Below are 24,393 nucleotides of genomic sequence, written 5' to 3' on the forward strand. Positions count from 1 at the left end.
ATCTTTCACAAGAACTTTTGATTAGTGGATCATATTTTTTGTACCATGCCCACCAAGGTTTTCCCTTGGCTAGGGTTTCCCTAGTTAACATAATATGGTGTTATGAGTTTTTGATATTGTGCATGGTTTTACTTTTCAGTTTACTATTATATGCAAGTTTAATATTTGTAAATGATACCCATAGTTGGGCATAAAGTTGTTTAAACTACATAATTGATTCACCCCCCCCACCCTAGTTATATTGTTGGACTTTAGTTTTTAGCATTGTAATCCTAAAAAATATTGCTAGCGTCAGGAGTTAGGTAAGGGAAGGTTAGGGACATTTCATGGGATTATGAAACATGGGCTAAAAATTTGAATTAATCATGGTAGCATGAACCTTCCTTAAATATTTTATAGGATCACGTTTATGGAGTAAATTCAAGATTTTAGTGGGTTGCAAATGCATTCCCACAAGGGATAAGGGGGTAGGTTAGGTCAATCATTATAATGCATTCCCATGACCAATTTGAGGGTGGGGTGGGTTTTTTGTTCTTACAGTGATAGGAATGAGTGGAATAGGGTTCCTCACATGATTGCTCTGCCTGGATGGCAAGATTATGTAAAGGAGCGCTAGACTAAGGGGTAAACAAGACAATGGGGACCAAGAACTAAAGTGAGGGTTAAAGAATTGTTAGTATCTAAGATAAGGCTAAAAAAATTGGTTTTCTTGGATGTAATATCCTAGAGACAAGCTCACTTTATGCAAAAGGTGTTCTACAATACTAAGAGCGATAGAGCATGTAATGCCCTGCTCGGAGATCCTTGGAAACAAGGATTCAAATCAAGCCAAGATTTTTTTTTTTTTTTTTTACAAGTATGAATGCACAAGACAACATCATACAGGGATCACAAAGATTGCAACAGAAGACTTCAACACAATCCCGGCAACCAACGAATCTCCGAATGCCACTACCAAACTAACACACACAACCAAAGCCAACAAAGAAAACGCACATGATGAGGGCACAAGAAACAACCACTCATCAACAAAACACCAAGCTGGGGTAAAATGCAAAATCTCAAAATTTGGCTAAGCCTGAAGTCCTGAAGCCCTGAAAATTGGCTAAGTCTGGATTTCTGAACCCCTAAAATGCAAAATGCAACAACATAGGCTCGAAGAACACCCAAAAGGGTATCCAAAACCACTCTCAAAAAGATGATGATGGCATGCTCAGGTTTTTCACAAAAATCGTGTGACACTTTTTACTAAGGGAGGGTGACACTTCTCCCTTACTGTGTGCGACACTTCTCAAGAAGGCGTGCGATACTGGAAAAGTATCGCGTGACATTTCTCATAAATTTGTGTGACACTCTTCCAGTGTTGTACGAAACTTCTTCAGTAATGCGTGCGACACTTTACAGTCTCGTACGACATTCTTTGTATGGGCGTGCGATACTTTATCAGTGTCGCACAATGCTGAACAAATGTCGCCCATAGAAAGTAAAAAAACTTCTAGAACTCAAAAATGGGGAAAAACCAACAAAAGAACCTCCACACCGGGGAGTACCGGATCCACGCAAATCGAGGAATGAACACTCGAGTGCAAGAACAACCCAGAATGAAGAACACCAAACCATCTAAACTACAGCAACAAAGAACACACTGAAAGTAAGCATTGCAAAGAACAAAAGCAACATCACAATGTACATAAATACATCTCAAGAACAAAACAACCAAACTAAGTACGCGGTTCCTCCCAACCGTCAATAGCATCATAAGACCATCGTGGGTCCTAGCCATCCCCCGCGTGTAACATCCCAAGCCACTGACCAGATCGTCAGTACTGTCGTAATAGGGATGTCACTACTAAAACATGCAACAATATAAGCATAAGGAAATCTAACATGCTAGTAGTAAAGCATAAGATAATCCTACAGTAGATAACATCACCTATCACATGCTAAACAACAATAAGCAACAGATATACTACTAAAGAAAATCACACCATCTAATCATATGCTAAACATCATAATAAGGGAATGCGTTGTTGAGATAATGGGTGTTGCACACATTGCATAATATTGTTATATTTTATTTTATTGTACCTAGATGGACGTGCAACATGTAAAGATTCCCATGGAATATTCTTGATGAGTTGTATTGTAACATTGTGATAATATTTTATGTAATTATTTAATATTGGGGAAAAGAATTAAATGCCCAATATTAAATGTGGGGTCAGTGGGTTAGGTAGCACATGGTTTATGTAATACCACTTAGTGGTTTTGTGGGACTTGCAGCCACAAGGGTAGTTGTTGTGAGAGTAAGAGTGTGACAAGGAGAAGACAAAAGACAAGAGTCGAGCGGGACAAGGCTTGACAGGTTAGCCAAGGGAGCATTTGTGAAGGTTGAAAGCATGGCATGGGATGTGTGGATTCATGCTTGTTCACATAGTTTGCTTGGTTGTGGCTATGGCCATGAAGGCTTCCATGGTTGTATGGCAATGGTATTTTTGCTGAATAATACATGATGATGGATGCTTTTGGAGGCTGGGTTTTTTCCCTCAATGAGGGTTTCCCAGGGTATATCTTGTGTCACATTTTGTGGGTATGTTGTCTATTCTCTTGCATGTGGATTTTAATTCCATGTTTATTTCAGATCTATTATGGGTTATGTGGAAGCAGTTATCTTCTTTGTTGCCAAGTTTCTTTACAAGTGGTATTAGAGCTATGGTTTTATTATTTGTAACCCTAGATTGAATCCATGGGAATGCATAAGAGGATAAAAGAAAAGGGCAAGATATATGAATGATTTATTGCAGATCTAAGGTTTTTGGGTTTGCTGTTATGATGGGATGTTAAAAGATTTGGGCATGTGAAATCAAAAATATTTTTTCGGATGTTTCATTTAAATGAGGGTTTTGGGGGGTAGCTTGCAGAAATGACCTCCTGGGTAAAAACAAACCTCACCATTGGATCCGGGTTGACATTTCCATAAAATTTGATATATAATATGCCCTAGTTTGGCCATGTTCAGAGAAAATGAAAGAGTTTTTTGGTTTCAGCCCATGATGGCCGTCAAATTTAATCCCGTTGAAATTTTTGTCACTGAAAAAATTAAAAATGAAAAATCATACTGAAAATGGTAAAAAGACTGTCTTAGTAAAATGGCCATAACTTTCTCTCAGAATATCGGATTTCAGAGTTCTTACAGGCATTGGAAAGCTAATTCAAAGCACTACAAGATGGTGTAGGTTTGGTTTTATGATTTTGAAATTTTTTCAAGTTTTAAGAGCCCTAAAGTCAGATGTTATTTATTTTGAGCACGGATTAGGGCATAACTTGGGCATACGGAGTCAAATTTTAGACTTCGAGTAGTCAACGAAAAGCTCTTGGAGAGCTCTACACATTGGTTTAGATTTGGTGTAAGTTTGGCATGATTTATTTGTTGATATATTGATTTGAATAGTTTATAGGTATATTTTGACTATGGTAACATTGTGAGTTTATGACATTGGAGATTTAAGTTTTTGATGTCATTGTATACTCAGTTCATATTTCAGATTGGTCTCATGATGATATGGTTATTAGTGTTTGGTTTGGATATGCATGATTACTTGTTGGGTCTACAAGTTGTGCAGTGTTGTAAGCGGTCTATACTTACAGGTTGCATTTATAGCTTGGTTATGGGTTGTCTTTGCCCATTGATCTTTCATTATTGATGCATATTCATATTGGTGGCTTGGATTTGGGTTGTCTATGCCCTAAGTCACATGATTTACTATTTTCTTCAAGTAGAAGGGATGAGATGTTGTTACCAAGTATAGTCATGGCAAAGGATTGTGGTTGACTATGCTGACAGGTTGGACATATTGAGAGCCAGATGCTCGATTCATGGATGTGATCATGGTGTTATGGATTTTGGCATGACATGATTGGATATATAGGTACATCCTTGATGTTCATTAGCTTGGATTTCTGATTCAGTTATGGTGGTATATCTTCTTGGTTGAGGATCATGGTTATTTGGTTTCTTTTGAAGAGCTCATGATGTGCACTTTGAGTACTTTGATGGTTTGATGCCTTGGTTGATTCTTATAGTTAGAAGATGGTTTTTCATCATGATGTCATGGATAGCTTGGATACATGGTTTAGTGGGAGCTTGTGACAGTGATGGGGTGACAGTGCAGGATTAGTTCCTGGTTTAGTTTGGATCTTCATATAGGAGATGGATTTTATGATGCCATAGGTGACTTGGTACCATGGTTGAGTGGGAGTTGTTGGCATTGATATATTTATTGAGTGTTTGCAGATGTTGGAGGTTTGTCTTAGATCCTGTTGCTGTAGAAGCGTCTTTGACATTTGCATGGTGCACTTGTTATCTTCATGGTGTGTGAAGATGGATAGATCTTGAGGACTCATGGAGTTCTTGGTTATCTTCATAGTATGTGGAGATGGTTTTCTTCATGGTGTATGGAGATGGTTGCATCTTGAGGACTCACAGGGTTCTTGGCAAAGGTGTGGTTTATGCTTTTATTTGGCATGTCATCCTTGGTATGAGGATGGTTTCATTATTATGTCATGGTATACTCTTGATACACGTTTAGAGTTGTGACATGTTATGGTGTGTTCATATGGAGCATGTTATCTCTTTGGTTGAGATGGTTAGATCATGTTGTCATGTTTATGTTCTTGAGGCCGTGGTTGGAACTTTGACATTGATCTTGGTTTAGTTTCTTGGTATTGAGTACACTGATCATAAGCTGGATACTTCATGATATTGCTATGTTGCATTTGGAGTTGGCATGGATTGATTGGTTACAGGTGCTCATGGATACTTAGAGACGGTGGTGATGCTGATTTCTCTTGGATTAAAGAAGTATTTGTTGGGATGGTTGATGGTTTCAACAGGAAGTCCGAGGGGTAGTCACCTGATATGGACTTGAGAGGAGATTGTTCTTAGATGAGTCTTGGTTGGAGACTTGGGTATCTTGATGAGCATTCTCATTCCCCACTCTTGGTCTACTCGGCGGTTTGCTACTTGAGAGGTATAGCCCATTATTTTCTCTCATTTGCATTATATTTATGCTTATCTTTCATGGATATGGATCTTGAGCTATGGTACATGAGTTAGTTCTAAAGGGTTCATTTGAGAGATGGTTTAGCATTGGTTATCTCCATGTGCATATGTTGTTATGCTGGTTGAGTTTGGGAGATGGTTTTATATTTGGGCATATTCCTTGGATTAGGAATGGTTTATTGAGTTTGATCTTCTTGTGAGAGGCTTACATCCATGATTAGTTATATGGTATGCTTTGGGTGTTATTGAGGCTTCTTCTTGGGGTTTAATGGAGGAGATCATACTTGCACAGTTTACATCTAGAGGTGTGTGTAAAAGGACATGATACAGGTTATGATTTGCATGGTTTCTCTGGTCTTGGTTATCTTCTTGGATGTTCAATTTTGCCTACATTGGATTTGAGATTGGTTAGAGATTGTGATCACTAGTTTGTGCTCATGTCTGTCATGTGAGAAATGACATGGTTATTACTTTATCTCTTTCCTCTGTTGGTTGTGGTGAACTTGGGAGACTATTGGAGACTTGTTATGAGAGTTTTTTTTCTTGCAGGATATTAGTTTATGTATTGTGGATGTCCTTGATACTACATGGATTCACTTCTTTGAGATGTTGTGAGTGGATTGGTTATAGATTTGACATTATCTTTTGCAGTGGGAGCTTCTTGGTATATATGTGGCAGGTATTGTTCTTGAGGCTTGTGATTGCAGGTTATAGATTGGATATGTTGGTGATATAAGATTCACTTGTTATACCTTTGAGGTATGGATAGTTGGATGGGTTTGGCACTTTGTTGTGGGTGCTATTTCAGCTATGGATATTTTGACAACTACGGATACATGTGATTACCTTTGGATCAAGTTTTTGTGCTTGGAATTTCAGTTGGTACAGGATTTTATAATCTTCTAATGCAACAGGTTGGGTGGTTTTCTCTTTGGATGGCTTCTATGTATGTCTAGTGGGAGTGGCATAATAGGAGGTGAGATCATTCATGTTCGAGATGCTGGATACTTTGATTTTGTTGCGGGTACCAAGATGGAACACTTGGTGTATTTTGATCCATGATGGTGGATGTGCTGGGAGGGATTGTTCCCTTGTTCATTTATGTGGCTACGGATTGACCCTATGCAATGTATACAACAAGTGGGAGATTGTTGAGATAATGGGTGTTGCACACATTGCATAATATTGTTATATTTTATTTTATTGTACCTAGATGGACGTGCAACATGTAAAGATTTCCATGGAATATTCTTGATGAGTTGTATTGTAACATTGTGATAATATTTTATGTAATTATTTAATATTGGGAAAAAGAATTAAATGCCCAATATTAAATGTGGGGTCAGTGGGTTAGGTAGCACATGGTTTATGTAATACCACTTAGTAGTTTTGTGGGATTTGCTACTATATAAGCAGCCACAAGGGTAGTTGTTGTGAGAGTAAGAGTGTGACAAGGAGAAGACAAAAGGCAAGAGTTGAGCGGGACAAGGCTTGACAGGTTAGCCAAGGGAGCATTTGTGAAGGTTGAAAGCATGGCATGGGATGTGTGGATTCATGCTTGTTCACATAGTTTGCTCGGTTGTGGCTATGGCCATGAAGGCTTCCATGGTTGTATGGCAATGGTATTTTTGCTGAATAATACATGATGATGGATGCTTTTGGAGGCTGGGTTTTTTCCCTCAATGAGGGTTTTCCAGGGTATATCTTGTGTCACATTTTGTGGGTATGTTGTCTATTCTCTTGCATGTGGATTTTAATTCCATGTTTATTTCAGATCTATTATGGGTTATGTGGAAGCAGTTATATTCTTTATTGTCAAGTTTCCTTACATGCGCCAAATAAAATAACATCATCTAAACATGATATACAAGCATCCCAATGAAAGCATAAATCACAAGAAAGCATACTCCAGATTTCGAAGTACCAAGTGAAAACATCCAGCAACGATCGCACTAGGACAAAGATCGTCTCTATACACCGATCCTTAGCAGTGGTGAAGGTAGCTACGCCTCCCAACCACGTGGCACCCGTAGGTCCACACCCACCGTGCTGATGGAGATAATGATCCAACCACAAACACACATAAAGCACAACATCCAAGGCTAACACTCACGCCAGACAGTATGATGGCTACAACCAAGAACCTAAGACAATGCAAGGAGTAAAGGTCCTGGTCAAACACTCAATAGGCTACTATGTAGGGGCTGACATCCTGGAGAGTTGCTCGGCATCAAAAAGCCCAAGCTCGGATTGTGTGTCCTCAAACTTAAATGGGTGCTCACACATTGTGTCCTCGAACTTAATCGGGTGCTCACACATTTTACTTATCTTAAGTTTATTAACAATCACACATTTTAATAAGTTATCACTTATATAAAGCTTCCTCTGCCAACCCATGACGCCATGATCATCGGGTTGCGAGATAGAAGCCCCCTCCAGATGCTACCCTACCCTACCCATGCTCATCCTACAACAAGTGCCCGTGGGCATGCATACTCCCATCCCAACCCCAATGATCATAACTTTCGGTAATCCACGGAAGATTGGGCCTTGCAAGTCACCCAACAAATGTACGCGCACGTACTCGTGTGTGGCGCACCACCATCACGAAGATCATAACACAAGGACAGGAATGAGAACATAATGCAAAGAAAACACCCCACTAAAAGCAACACGGGAAGGATGGATTCTACATGAATCCCAAAGCCAATAAAATCATACACCATGAAATCACTCAACCGGCCTCAATCCGAGAGTATGGATTCTACACGAATCCCAATGATGTAACAAGACCAAACATCGTGAACTCACTCAATCGGCCTCAATCCTAGAGTATGGATTCTACGTGAATCCTAGCATTCACAAAACAAAAGCAAAGGTCTAAAAGAAACAATAACACCAGGTATAAAATCACTCAATCGAACACAACGTCGGGAGTACGGATGCAACATGCATCCCAATGCAACATAAAAGTGCAATAGTGGTCTGACTGATATCCAAATGGATCATCCAGGTCCACGAACCACAATGTGCCAAGAAAACTCAAGAAAACAAGGCAGCACGTAAAACGAGGTGAAAACCCCAAAAATTTAAAAAACTTCAAAATTAAAACCCACTTGGCCTTTGGGTTCAAAAACCCCAAAAATCCAAAAATAAATGGAATCGGACACCGTATGCAAAAACGGCCAACATAACGGTGAAAAACTCCAAACCCTCTTCCCAAAAAATAGGGAAATGTTCATACCCGCCCAACCGGGTAGAACTAACATACAAAAATGGAGGGGAACACTAGTTCTCAGCCTCCAAACAAACGGCTACCAAAAACAGAAGCTGAAATAGAGCAAAAACAATAAAACGGGAAAGCCCTACCTCATAGCCAAAAGGGCAAAACGGGAATCTAAACCATAAAATAAATATCTCGCAGAAGTAGCTGAAAATTGCGGCAATCCAAGGTTTCCCCGAGCTGGATCCAACGAGCCCAACCTCGCGACGATCCCATGCTCGTAGCTCCCACAACGAACAAAACAGTAAATCCTCATGAAGAGGATTTTGGGTTTTACTCTCCAACTTTCCAATTTGAAAGTGAGAAGTGAGGAATTAAATTCCTCATTGGATACTTATTCACTTTTCGGGTGAATAATCGATTAGGGCATTTAACCGACCAATCTAGTTAAACCTCGAATCGACCCAAACGAAAACAGGATATTCCTATAAATAGGAATTCATCTATGGCAAAGCTGCCAGAAATTAAAATAAAATAATTAAAAAGCTCGAAAACCCAAAACCCAAAAATCGCCTTAACAACTTTCGCGACAATGCGAACCTCTAAATGCACAGACACGCTTACTGGTCTAATCACATAATGCAAATGAGTTCAGATTTAATAATCACCGAAAGGTTTAAATTAAACATTTAATAAAGGATACGTCGACCATACAAGGACGACATTGGTAAAATATGAATGGCTGAATCACTAACTCCATGTGCCACTACCAGGGATATAATCCTGCACACTAAACAACACAATCAAGTGCAATTGCATATAATAACATAGTCGAAGCAATAAATGCATTAAATCACCTAATTTAACCATTTATTTAATTATATTAAAATAATCTATTTACATCACTCACGTTCGCAAAAGGCATAGCAACGCAGGAATGAAGTAAATAACCATAGCATTAAATCCATCACATAACAAAATCAGAGGTATGTCCAAATACCAGATAACCAGATAACATCGTAAAACACACTATCATCTCAAAATGGCATCATCATGCAATATGATTAACTGAACAGCATAGTAGTCTAAAATCTATGATACTAGAATCAAAGAGTAACATTTGACCCTCGGGTCCTCTCAAATGTAAACATCACATAAGTAACAAATATCTCTCTAATCAGAAATATAACAAGGTAAATGCCTGCAACAAATAACCAAATAATCCAACAAGAACAATCCATTCTAATTACTTAAGCATTTAATAATGATTGATTACATTGCATTAAAAAGGCATTTAAAACACATAAGCAAACACAGTCATAAACATGACTAACCATTGCTACAGGAACCCAGTCCAGTGTAGCATGGTAATAGTACACAGTGCAATCTCTGCACACATCTCAGGGTAATCATAGAACAACCTCATGATACCACATCGATCCTGGTAACCACTGGCACAAACCTCAGTGAACCAAAAATCACATCATAATCTCAAAGATCAATCAAAAGCATAATCAAATCAACTAATATAGAAACATAAATCTAAACACCTCAACGGTGTAGACCACTCAGGGTCACAATCATGATCCATCACAACCAAAGATCAGCAAGGGTGCATCCTTCAGGACGACTTACAAAAGTCAAATGGGAGAGGCACTACAGAGCATTTTACATCAACAAACTAGGCTACATTGGATGAAATTTTATGGAATTAATTAATCCTATATATTCATTTTCTACTATTGCAAACCCTTTTTCTATGCCCATATTAACTATAGCATTAACATTTAATGCTACACTTATTATGGTATTATTGTGCACAACCTATGTAATCATTTGAAAGCCTCATACTCTAAAAATAATTCCCTCATTTTCTCCTATCACCATTTCTATTCTACTCTAAACCTAATCACAACCTACTATCATTCAAATTATATGCATCCTTCTACTTGGAGTTCCTTTTTTAGGGAAATTCATTCCATTATCTATGAAATTATAGTAGAAATTTATTTATGCTAGGCTTGTCAAATCTTAGAGGACTCAGAAGAGGAAGACAATGGATGCACATAAGCCATATGATTCTAGCATGCAAACATTTTAAAATAATGAGCATCAACATTTTATATTTACCTCTCTCACCCAAAAGTGGAAAAATTGGCTAATCAAATGATGTTGGATGATCTCATGGTTTAGGCTGTAAGGTTGAATTTGAGTTTCATATATCCATATCATAGGGTTATTCTAGTTGAGGAATTTGAGGAATTGTTTCCTCTAATCATGTAAAGAATGTGTGGTGCCTTAATAAAACTTATATAGAGTTGGGAAAAGTAAAGGTTGTTATTGATTATTATTTCCATCTAAGGGAGAAGTCTTTGGAGAATGAAATTGTATAGCTCTCTTTGTTTGTGTAGTTGGAGAAAAAAAAGAAATATACATTGTAATTGCAGGTATAAAACATGGCTTCACAATGGAAGAAGGAGAAAGAGGTAAAGAATCAATATCTAAAGAAGATGCAGAAGAAAGATCTTGAACTTTATTAGTTGTAGGCAAGCTTTCCAAATAAAACACATGTCCAAGATCAATTACAAGTTGATTCAAATCAACATGAGCACCTCCTTGATTAATTATATAACTCCTAAGTTCTCCTTGCACAATAATGGAATATGGAGGAGGGTGAGATTAAAGGTTTTAAATATTAACTATCTCTAGTAGAAGAGCAAAAGAAAAACCTAGAAGTAGTTCTAGCTAAAGAATAGAATGAATTGGATTTAAGCATAAAATAGACGCAAGAAAAAAATCATTTAAATGATGGATCTACAATAGAAATTGAGTGATGTGGAGAAATAGGGGAAAGAAAGAATTGACAAATAATCTAATTCTAAAGTAAGAAGAGAGTAAGTTATTGTATGAGAGATCTCAAGTGCTTTCTCTACCCCTTGCTAAAAAATTTCTAGGCTTTGAGAGAATTATTTATGTTGAATGAGAAAAAATTAAATCATTTTTTTAACTTATTTTCCAATTCTTGAAAGATGCTCATTCTTTGTGTGTTAAGGTTGAGCATATCATTGATCAATTTTCAATTTTTGTGACATAAAAAATCCTGAGTACCAAACAACTTGGAAATGTTTCATTAGATAAAAACATGGTTAGAGACGGATTCATGGACCACAATATTTTATAAGACATACCAATAAAAACATCAACTATCACAAGGCCACCATTCGCATAGAATTTTCATTGTGGTTGTGAAGGAAAAGGGGTTCTTCAATGAGTTGGTTGCCAGAATTTATTAGCATATAAAATAGGCATCTCTCCAAATAATATAGGCAGATCTAGAGGTTGATAAATTTGAGAAGTTTCTTCACCCGATTGTTCAACTCCAAAAAATTGGAAACAAATTTCAAATATCTCTTCTCACATCTTTTCAAAAGTTAATTAAGCTAGACCAAGAGTAAACGTACATGAGGATTTGGGTACTACCTTATGAGAATGAATGGCTCCCCTTGTATGCCCTCATTAAAAATCTCTTGGGAGTTAGTAGATGGGGCACTGGTCATTGATGCTAGAGTTTTGAAGGTTTCTAGATCCTGGATACATGATTCCCCTTACAGCCATCAAATCCATGAATCAAAAATCAAAAATTCTAAATACATAAAAAAATATTAATGGTTCAATTTCCTCTTCATGGGGCCTTTTCCTTAAGGAGAAACATACACCTTTCACTTGTCAATGTTACATGTATTTTGGAGCAAGTATTTCTTTCCTTTTATCAAAGACTCTGCAACCATGTGCATGTGCAACTTGTTAGTATGGCATATTGTTGATATGAATTTTTTTCTTCTACAACATGTAGAATCAAATATTAATGTTTCAAGGAGAAACATCAAATACTCAACCTTCTCTTGATATAAGGTCATCTCTCATGCTAAGCTTGCAAAGTAATATCATGAAATGACTTCAAGGTTCCTTCTTAATAATGGAATTCACTTGATTTTATGATGTGATATGTTGGTTATCACATAGGGACATATGTTATTTATTCAATAGATATCAACTCGTGTACTCTTAAAGGTTTGGCTTCACAATATGCAATGAGAATATAGTTCAACTTTTCCACTTAAGCATACTACTAGTTCTACCTCTAACTAGGAATGAAAGGAATCATAGATGGACTTGGACTCTACTAGATGCAATTTCACTAGTGACTTCACCCACCTAGTGAAAGCTTCTCATTTTCAAATCAATATCTACCCTCTTAAATCCCATTAATGGATGCAAACTAAAGAATTAATATCAATTGAGGTTAAGTGCATTCAATCATTGGTTTAGAACACAAGGTACTCTTATCATTAGCAAGAGGCTAGTGACTCAAATTTGTCAAGTCATTCAAGTGAACATCCATAGTGACTTCCATACAAATAAACTACTTCTAAAAAACATGAAATAAAATCCTAAACTAAGGAAATATAGATCACCATGTAATAATACAAACTTGATCATAACAATTCACCATACAAGACACAAAAATGGAAAGTAGAGAAAATTTGGCATTATAATAGCAATACTTCTCCAAAAAATCCCCTTTTACAAATGAGAGGATTAGTCCTTATATAGGGGGCTCAAATAAAATTAATGGACAAGATTAATCCACATCATCCCTATTTAAAGTTTCATAACCACCTACTACAAGCATTAAATGCCCACCCAATTACAAACAAGCACAACCTTGTGGGCCAATGAAAAAATTACACTGGCTTCATGGGCCAGTAAGAAAATTCAAATCAATAACAACTTGATCAAGATGAATAACACATGGACCAATGTCAAGAAAGCCCAATGTAGACAATGTCACATCATCACTTTGGGAAATGTGTTCCTTATCCTACAAGGCAAAAATCTATTTGTAAATAATTATTAAATTTTAAATAAAAATTGCAATAAGACTTAGAAAATTATCACAATTTCCATGTACATTTTTAATAAAAAATAATTCAATGGGGTAATGCAAATTTGATTGGAAAATATATGCAAGAGCCTACAACACAATAGAAAATTGTAAGCCTCTTAATTGGGAGGTCTTGGGTTTGAATCTACTCAAACTTAACTAATAATCAAAATATTTAATCACAATAAATAATAATAATTAACCTTGGCTTCAGCCTCTTATCGATCAAAAAAAAATTGATTGGAAAATATTTAAGTATTACTATTTATTATTCATTTTCCATTAATTCAATTTTCTATTTACTAAAATCGATACCATTTAGGTAATTTGATTGCAACAATGGATGAATTAATTAATTCATTTAAAATCAATCCATATTTTGCAAAATTGTGGTAAATTTAAATTGTATCTCAATTTAAAACCCATTTTTATTTTATTTATTATATTATATTTCCAATTCCAATACTTTCTCTCTCCTTGCCTATTCATGGGTTTATTGGGGTTAATCCAATCTCAAAAGAGAGGAGTTATGGATACTTCTAGAGGAGGGATGGATCAAAATTAATTTTGACAGAGCAGCAAGGGATAACCCAAGTGTATCAGGGTGTGGATATGTGGCAAGAGGTTATATAGGCAACATAATTGTGTTTACAACCAAATGATTGCCAGATGGTACAAATAATATTGCAAAATGTTTCACTGCCAAGGAAGCTTTAGGGTTAGGAATAAAAATTGGATGTCAACATATACATTTGGAAGGAGACTTGAAAATCATTATCAATGGCATTAAGAAAGGAAAGATGGAGGCATGGCATCTAGACCAAAGTATATAGAAAATCAAGGAGTTGCTTCTGGACTTCAAGGATTTTAAAGTTTCACACTGCTTCAGGGAAGGGAATAGAGTGGTGGATCGGCTAGCCAATTTAGGTACCAATTCAACATTGGGTCCTCAATATGAAATTTTTAAGGACTTTCGTCACTTTGGAGAGTAAATAAAGAGAGGAAATTTGATGGTCATTAGATTTAATAATCCACTCATGGTACCTTAATTTGAAGTTTGAAAGGAATGGCATTATGATTTCAGCTCATGAGGACATTAATCATCCTAGGGTAAGCCGAGATTTCCTTGATAACAATGTATCCCTTGTGTATGTTAGAGGAGTGTTTGGTTTACTTTGGTACCTTGTTCCAGAGAGTTTTGAGGATGTTAAATTTAGATACAAGGTAGGGAAATGTCATTGTTTATCTCTGAGATAGAAATGGAGGAAAAAATTTCTCTTGGTTCATATTCACAAATATAGACCTATGAAGGTCAAATATCTACGTGGTGCCTGAAACACATTTTTTTATTGATGACCTGAGCTTTCTAAAAGGCATTCAGTAGTTATTCAGGCCAGAGTATCTGGATGATTTTTGGAAGAGGAGGTCAAATTTGGATGTGGCATCATTATTTGTGGCACTTTCTTTGATGGTGGGGGAGGTCAAAAGATGAGGTTCGACGAGTTGTGGCTGCAAGCATTGACAGACAATTGCTTTTAGGAATAGATGAAATTACTAAGCAAGTTGTTTTGGGTGTGGGAATTGAAATGGGTACTAAACCCTAGCAACTAATTGGTAGTGAGGACTCCTACATTCAACCATTGGTGGTGTGGTCATCTTGAAATTCACAGGGTGTTTATATTCCCAAAGTTGAGTAGGGATAGAAAATTATCATGGAATACCTGGATGAGAACATTTGGGTGACAAAGGAGGGGTGAGGTTTTATGAAGGTCATGCCAAGAAAGAGCACTTTTTCCCCTAGATAATAACTTTGCCATCAAATTGTGGAGAAACCTCAGCAGAATGAGGGGGCATCCACAACAGAGGGAATGTGGGTCGATGCCTCTCTGCTTCTAGAGGAGGGAAAAGGTATTGAAAAGTGTCACAAGATGGGTCATGGATTATCAGTGGAGGATGATCACACAACCCTAACCTTTACTCATGAGGAAGTGACAAACTAGTTCAAGGAGTAGCTGATAATGGAAGTGGTCGTGCTTCTTTTTGGTATAAAGATCAGATTATGTATGGGTGGGTGTTAGTACTATCAGAGTGTTAATAATTTATTTTTTGTTTTGTTTATCTAATGGTATATGTAAGGGTGTGGGTAGCTTTAAATGTAAGGCTCAAAGCAATATTTCCATAATGTACTCTCTTTATCAATATCAATACAAACAAATGTTACCAATCAACAAAAAAAATTCTCTCTACTCAATTTTTTTGTTTGCTTTTTAAAAAATTTATAAAATGGGTCTTACCTCAATTTGAAATTAATTTCCATCCAAATTAATGTCATTATAAATATTTAATCCAAAGCATTTTTGTTCCTCGTGCTCATACATTATTTTCTAAGGTTGTTCTGCCTCAAATTTTGGTCCTAATGTCATGTATAAAATAGGCCACACACATTTGTAACAAACTTCTAAGTTCAACTTCCATTTCACGGTTCAAAGAGAATTGTTGCAAGATGAGATAAAATTAACATAGGTAGAAAATAAAGTTCTAGCTCAAGATGAAACAATATTTACTTTTATAGAGAAATATGTCTCAACCATGAAACTACATTTACTTGGGTAGTAAAATGTGTCTCAATTCAAGATGAAACAACATTTACTTGGGTAGTGAAATGTGTCTCAACTCAAGATGAGACAACATTTACATTGTTGGATTTAGCTCTTCTTCTAGCATCACTCTCAATTTTTTTTCATCTCTTGGAATTATCCAAACTCGATTTCAACCTAGATGCAAACCCATCCCCTTACACTAAAGCCAAATGCCAAAAATTTATAACCCAACTACTACCACAACAACCTAAGTAGAAAAATAAATAGGGGGTCCCCATTTTTAATGGAGTGATGGTGTGAAAACCTCACAACATCTAGTACCCACCCAAATAAATGTTATTGAACATTTGAAGAATAAAACTCACTTAGAATCAAGAACCTTCACTTAACCCCCTTTAGCTATCCAATAAATATAAATTATACTAAAATTGGGAGAAACCATGAATTGATCTAAGAAGCTTAATCCAGAGTTACTCATGTGTGTGTGATTCATTTATTTCATGCTTAGCAAGAACTTAGAAAGTATCACAGATCCATTGGTCTTAGCTATTTTAATATCCTTAGTTCAATAGTGACCTAAATAAAGCCTCGTTGCTAGTCAAGCATCCATTTTCCCGACAAGGTTATCATTGTGACCAACCACAAACATTGTTTTGCCTTTAGTGATTATTTTTATAGCATTGATAAAGATGTTCGCACACCCAAAGCCAAAACTCTTTATTTTCTTTTATTTCTCATTTTTTCCCTTTTCTTCTGATATTGCATTTTTGTTTTTCTCTCAATCTTTTATTTAGCCTACAAGCATTGAAGCTTGTAAAGGGTTTGGAAAACCATAGTGGTGCTAAAGTATGTGTATGATTTTTACTAATTCTAACTTCACCAGGAAAACTCACTAAGAACTTGAGGCAATTAAGTATGAGTAAGATTTTGTAACTGAAAAACTCACATGCCTTAAAGATAATGATTGAATTCAATCCAAATTTAGTACAAAACCTTTTCAAATGATTGGCTACTAGTAAAAATTTATAATTCAAGGTATCCTCTAAAGAGATATTCAAGAAATAAATTGAAAAAATGTACTGGGAGAACACCAAAGTGTGTGGGAGAACACATAATCTTTCTCAAAAATTAGAATCCCTCTAAACTAGACAACCCAAAGAAGTCTCCTAAACTATAGAAAACTAAGAAACTAGTTCCAAACAACTTGGGTCAAATGACTCAAGAAAAACCCACATTAACCCTCTTGAATCAAGTGGTTCAAGGAAAACCAAACTGATATATACAGTCGATCTAGCATGGTTTCTCAATATGCTCAATAGAAACAAGGCTTAATTGATGGTTCTCAATTTTGCAAATTTACCCTTATATGACAAAGTATTTATTACCCCATTTTCAAACATGGGAAAATTATCCTGAATAATAGTTGAGGCAATTCATGTGGTCCATGGTCAATCCAAATGCATTTTTTCTTTCTTAAACTTACATAATTGAAATAATAATTTTCAAAAATTTCAGCATTAGATACAAGTAAAGAAACAATCTAGCATAACTCAAGGGGTAATTCATGTTGACCATTCATAGCTTGAGGAGATCACAATTGGTGATGGATAACCCCAAGAGCATCAACATAAAACTTTGATATGGATAAGGAAGGATCAACATTGTAATCAAACCCATGAAATTTTGCATTAAGAAGCTTGTACTTGTACAACATGAACTATGCATCTTTGTGAATGTCACTGAGTGCATCCTTAAAAATCAAGGATTCCTTGATTATTTCTCCTTCAATATATTCCCAAGTTGTTCAAATGCAATATCCATCTACAATATTAACCCAATTTGTCCTTCATCTTCCCCCATGGTGTCACATGTAGATTTCTCTTTAGGAACATCTTACAACTCTTCATGTACAATCTCAACAATCTTGGCTTCTTCAAGACTAGAAGGAAGCTCATTGCCAAACATCCTTACGAGTTCACCAAATTAAATCTTAAGAGGTAAAGTATCAAAAGGAAAAAGTTGGTGGTGAACCATGTAAAATCCAATAACTTGATTATCTATAAATGCCTTTAGTAATGAATCAACTTCTTTCATGATATCGTTTAGCACTCCCTCCCCTAAAGAACTTGGTGGTGATGGCATCTTGTAATGCTTTTTCAAATTGTTTATATTTGCATTTTCATGTGATATATTGTAATTCCCCATTCAACTCATCCATGTAACTATCTTTTTTGCAAAGGGTGCTTGAAATTACCTATAATTCATCCTCAAGAATTTTTCCTTGTAGCATGAGGGAAAATTCACTAAGGATCACCTCCTCAAACTTGTGATGAACACCTTCTAGCTCTTCAAGGTGTTGATCTTTGTCTTCTATGCTTCCCCTTCCATGAATAGAATCTCTCTTACTTAATTTTCTTGAGCACCCCTTCTAGTGAAGTGATGTGTGCAATTTCTTCCTCTTAATTACCATTATCATGAAGCTTATCCATGTCACCTTGATGCAATTGATTTCTTTCTTTAACCTTTGGTTCCAAACTTAAGTGATGAATACCACCTTCATTATACATCCAACTTGGGAGATGGAATAAATCCTTTCCACCCCCCACATATATTTCCTCGTACCAATCCACTTGAAACTTGATCAAGTCAATAGTGTCTTGGCAAGATGGGTAAGTATATTTTGAGTGTAAGAGGTGATGTACACAACACCAATAATTTCCCCTATATCTACTTCTTGGTTCCTATTAATATCTTCTTTTAATTCAAGGAATTCTTCTTTTGAATTGATCAATACTATGGGCTCATACAGTTGTGAAAAAAAAAATTTTAATGCCAAGTCTACCCTCAAGAGAAAAATCAAATAATGCATTTCCTCATGCTTTCAAGTGACATGTATACTACATTTCTATGTTTTTTCAAGTTGATTCAAATCACATGGATGCAAACTCTTGTTCAAATTAAACCAAATAGGAAGAATATCCACTTGCCTATCCATTTAGTAATATTTTCTACTATTGAGTTTTTTTATTTTTATTATTTATTTATATATTAAATTTTCACCGTTTTTATTTTCCACATTTAAAGAGATGTCCTAACTCAAATACAACTTGAAATCTCACATGTTGACAATTCCATGAACAAGCTTTGGTCAACCCTCCTTCTACCACCATTTTTGGTTGATGTGAATTTTATTCCACTGCAACATGCAAAACTAAATACTTAATGTCTCAAGGAGAAACACAGAACACTCAACCCTCTCTTGATATAAGGTCATGACTCATGATAAGCTTCCAAAGTAATACCATGAAATGACTTCAAGGTTCCTTCTTACTTGTGAACTTCACTTGATTTTATGATGTGATATGTTGGTTATCACAAAAAGGCTTATGTTATTCATTCAATGGATATCAACTCTTGCACTTCTAAAGATTTGGCTTTACAATGTGTCATGAAAAATGTAGTTCAACTTGTCCACTCCAAATTCAACTTAAATTAAATGCTACTTCTATCTCTAACTAGGAATGAAAGGAATTGTGAATGGACTTGGACTCTACTAGATGCAATCTTGCCAGTGACTCCACCCACCTAGTAATAAATTATAAGTATATTCTATGGTTTTAAGATAAATATCTACCTTCTTTAATCCCATCAGTGGAATCAAATTGGAAATTGAATTTTAATTGAAGTTAAGTGCATTCAATCATTGGTTTACCACATTAAGCACTCTTACCATCAGCAAGAGGCTAGTGGCCTAGATTCGTTAAGTCATTCAAGTGAAAATCCACAATGACTTCCATTGAACTAAACTACTTCTAAACAACATGAAATGAAATCCTAAACTAAGTTATGATATATGGATCACCATACAATAATACAAACTTGATCACAACAATTCACCATGCAAGACACAACAATAAAAAGTAAAGAAAATTTCACATTATAATAGCAATAATTATCCAACAAAACCCCTTTTACAAATAAGAGGAGCAATCCTTATATAGGAAGCTCAAATACAATGAATGTACATGATTGATTTAAAATCAAGGACCAAGATTAATCCACATCATTCATATTTAAAGTTTCATAACCACTTGCTACAAATATTAAAGGCCCACCCAATTACAAATAAGCACCATCTTATGGGCCAGTGAAAAAATTACACTATCTTCATGGGTCAATAAGAAAATTCAAATCCATAACAACTTGATAAGGATAAGCGACACGTGGACCAATGCAAAGAAAGCTCATCTTATACAATGTCACCTCATCACTTTGGATAATGTGATTCGTATTCTTCAAGGCAAACAACCACTTGTAAATAGTTATTGTAATAAAACGTATAAAAATATCACACACTTTTCATTTTAAATTTTTAATAAAAATTAATTTAATGGTGTAATACAAATTTGATTGGAAAATATTTAATTATTGTCATTTATGATTTATTTTCCTTGTAATAAAACATAGAAAAATATCACACACTTGTCATTTTAATTTTTAATAAAAAATAGTTTAATGGGGTAATAGAAATTTGATTGGAAAATATTTAATTATTGTCATTTATGATTTACTTTCCATTCATTTAATTTCCATTTAATAAAATAGATGTCGTTTGGATAATTTCAATACAACAATGGATGAATTAATTAGATTAATTAAAAATTGATCCATATTTTGCAAAATCAAGGTAAATATAAATCTCATTTAAATTTAAAACTCTCTTTTTTTTCTGATTTTCATTATTTTCTCTCTCAATTTTATTTTGTTTTTGTTTTTTGAATTTTATAAAATGGGTCTTACCTCAATTTGAAATTTGTTTCTCTCCAAATTAATGCCATTGTAAATATTTAATCTAAAGGATTTTAATCTCCCATGCTCATACATTATTTTCTAAGATTGTTTTGGCTCAAATTTTGGGCACAATGCCATACATAAAAGAGGCCACGCACATTTGTAAAAAACTTCTAGGCTTAACTTCCATTTCAAAATTCAAACATCATTGCTCTAAGATGAGAAAAAAATAAGATAGGTATAAAATCAAATTCTAGCTCAAGATGTAACAACATTTACTTAGGTAGAGAAATATGTCTCAGCTCGAGATCAAACAACATTTACTTCTATAGCAAAATGTGTCTCACCCCTAGGCAAGAGCCTACAACACATCAGTAAATTGTGAGCCTCTCATCAGGGAGGTCTTGGGATTAAATATACTCGAGATTAACACATAATAATAATTAATCTAACAATAATAATAAAATGAAAAATAAATAATCTAGGCTTTGGTCTATTACCTATAATAATAAAAAGTGTCTTAGCCCAAGATGAGACAACATTTACATAGCTAGATTTAGCTCTTATTCTAGCATCACTCCCAAATTTGTTCCATCTCCCAAACTTAACTGAATCCAATTTTATCCTAGATGCAAACCCATCCCCTTACACTCAAGCCAAATACCAGAACTTCATAACTTAACTACTACCACAATATTCTATGCAGAAAAACAAAGAGGGGGTCCCCATTTGCAATGGAATGATGGTGTGAAAACCTCAAAATACATGATTTTATATCACACTTCCTTTCTATTTTCTAAGATTTGCACTTGAGCACTATGTGTCTGAACAATGTGCTAACCACAATACATTGTTCTAGTTGGCCCAGGCACTATATAAAGTTGCACCTTTATTGCATAAAGTGACATGTGGTTATCCCATGAGCTTCTAAGAGGTTTAAAATCTTCCTTTACTTGTCTACCATGTGTCTTTCCTAGTTGAATTTAATTCCTCCACACATCTTATGCATGTGAGTTCTATTATCTTTTGATCTAGACATAGTTTACAACTTTCAGTTCATGGACAATTACCATGAGTTTTTTGCGATAATTACAAAGGAGTGATGGCTAAGAAAATTGATGGAGATGTTTATCATATTAATGGATCAAGTGTTGGCTATCAATTTTTGAGAGTCAATATTTAAAGTGATAACTTTTGGCTTCACAAAGCAATAAACCTAGTGTTTCTTCTAAACCACTTTCTATTTTTGGATCTTGGTCACCTCTTGGCTATATATTTTAGGAAAAAATTAATAAAGAGTGGGAGTTTTATAGTATTAAAAAGCTATTTTCCAAGCCTTAAATTGTGTAGTACAACTAAATCAATGAAATACAATCAAAAGTGCTTCTATCCCTTTGATCTCTTTAAGGTTCATTGTTCATTAATGTTTTTGTGTTAGTTTCAAATTTTATTTAAGTTTGTGTATATTTTGTTGAGTAGACTATGCTTTAAGTTTTTCTTTTATGTAAGTATCATTGAATAATTCACTTTATGTCCTATGTCTAAAAGGGTTTCCATATATATGTGATTGTACCTAATATATGTGTATTATATGGTTTCTTTGAGATCTCATTCCGTGGGATATCATGTCCATTTACTTATGAATGTTCTAAAATCCTTGTGTATCACCTCCTTGTATATTAGTAAATTTTCTTCCCCTTTTCCCTATTCATAATAAATGAAGAATTATCTTCTAAAATCTTAGAGGTTTCTTAGTGGGATTGCATAAGGTCCCACATTCATTAATTTTCCCATAGGTTGTATGTCTAAAAATAATTTTAGTCATCAAAAAGAATGTGCATAGTAAGTGAAAACTTGCATCTTAAGAAACACAAATTTGGAGAAATTGATATGAAGTAGAAAGGTGGTGAAAATTACTCTTTGTTTAAAATGAAAAATTAACTTAACCTAGTTAGTTCCTTAGGAGGGTTGAAAACTTAGAATAAGAACATGTGATATGCTTAATGTAATTCCTAAAAATGGGAAAGAATAATCTATTGTAAGCATGATAGATTCTATGTTGACAAAGACCTTTTTTAGCCCTGACCAAACTAGTGATAATTCTTGGGTTAGAGTGGTCACATTAACCCTTTCTGATCATCATCCCACTAAAGTCAAAACCATCATGGCTAATTAGTTTCTTCATTGGTACCAAAAAAGAGACCAAGTTTACACTAAAGACTTTGTTGCTCAATGGTAATGATTTTTTTTGATGTCATGTTTATCCTTGGGAAATCAATAGATGGATTAAGGGTAACTAAACCATTGAGATTTTGGAAACAAATATTAAAAACTAGAATTTTTTTTTCAAACCATAGACAAAAAGAAGATAATGGACAATAGAAAGTCTAAATATACCTTATATGAGCAGCTTTTGACACCAGAATTTGATCTCTAGATCGATTCAAAGAACTTCAAAATTATTACAATTCAATCCATGTCATATAAGTTATGAAAATGTCTTAACCTTGATTTTACCTTCCCAAGAATCACCTCCATGAAAACACTTGTCATAAAAAGAGAGAAGCAAAGGCTATGGAGGTTGGAATGCATAGATCCATAGAGGAGACATTCATGATGAGCAAAAAGAGAAATTTCTATTATCAAAAATGAATGAATCTGTAAGATTACAAAAATAGATCATCCTTATAAAGGAGATTAGAAACCCTAAAAGGTAAAACCTAGGTTGTATGATAATAATTAATAAAAGAATTAATTATTATATGCCTTAAGTACAATAGAGTTAATTATAAAATATATGATTACTCTAACACGTACAATAGAGTTAATTATAAAATATATGATTACTCTAACACCCCCCCCCCCCCCCCCCCCCTTTAAGATAAACTTCGGGAGTAACTAAAAACCTAGAAACTACTACTAAAAGTAGATTTGGGTCCTAGCAACAAGGCTTGATGAGGTACCCAAGCACAACCAAATCTCTATCAAGAGAAGATATAGAGAGAAAAAAATACATGGTAAAACCCCTACTCCAAAAGAGATCGAAATAATGTTGAAAGAACTAGTGAAGGACTAAAGAAGCCTTCAAACTAGAGAATGTCCCAGAAGATAGGAACAAAAAGAATATCATAAAGAACACCACTGAAACATGTAGAAGTTGCAAAGCTCTATCAAAAGTAATTTATGGTCTGAAGAAACTCCAGTGAAATAAAATCTAACTAGGTAGAGAATACTATAATCTGCATGAGTTCTCTCAAAAGACACTACTCAAATTAAAAAGGCACACAAAGGAAAAGAATTGAACTTGAAGATACAAATGACTTGAAACACCAAAGCCTGAAGTGTTTATCAATAGAACATGGAAGGTTGCATCCAAAGTAGGAACAAAAAGAATAGTGTCAACATGGTAAATGATCCATCTCATTGAAATGCATAAGTACCCAGCCACTGCATCTACCTAGTACATAGGAACAAATACTAAATACATAGTTTACTCTATGAAATGAAGGAAGCATGAGAAACAACATAAGAAACCCCCCCCCCCCCCCCCCCCCCCACTCCCCCCCCAATGCAAATAAGGGTGAAGTGACAAGCAACTAGAAAAGTGGGCCAATAAAATTGCATGTCAAGGAACCATAATCAAGATGCACAAAAGAATACATGTGTGTACTAAGTTGATCAATCTTAAACACATCATAATGATAATGTCATAGAAGGGACACTTATTGGACAGAAGTAGATGGAAAATAAAGGAAAAATATCAACCTCCATG

Source organism: Cupressus sempervirens, chromosome 3 (assembly GCF_028749045.1).
Source record: "Cupressus sempervirens isolate cs-2001-9-10 chromosome 3, ASM2874904v1, whole genome shotgun sequence".
Lineage (NCBI taxonomy): Eukaryota > Viridiplantae > Streptophyta > Pinopsida > Cupressales > Cupressaceae > Cupressus > Cupressus sempervirens.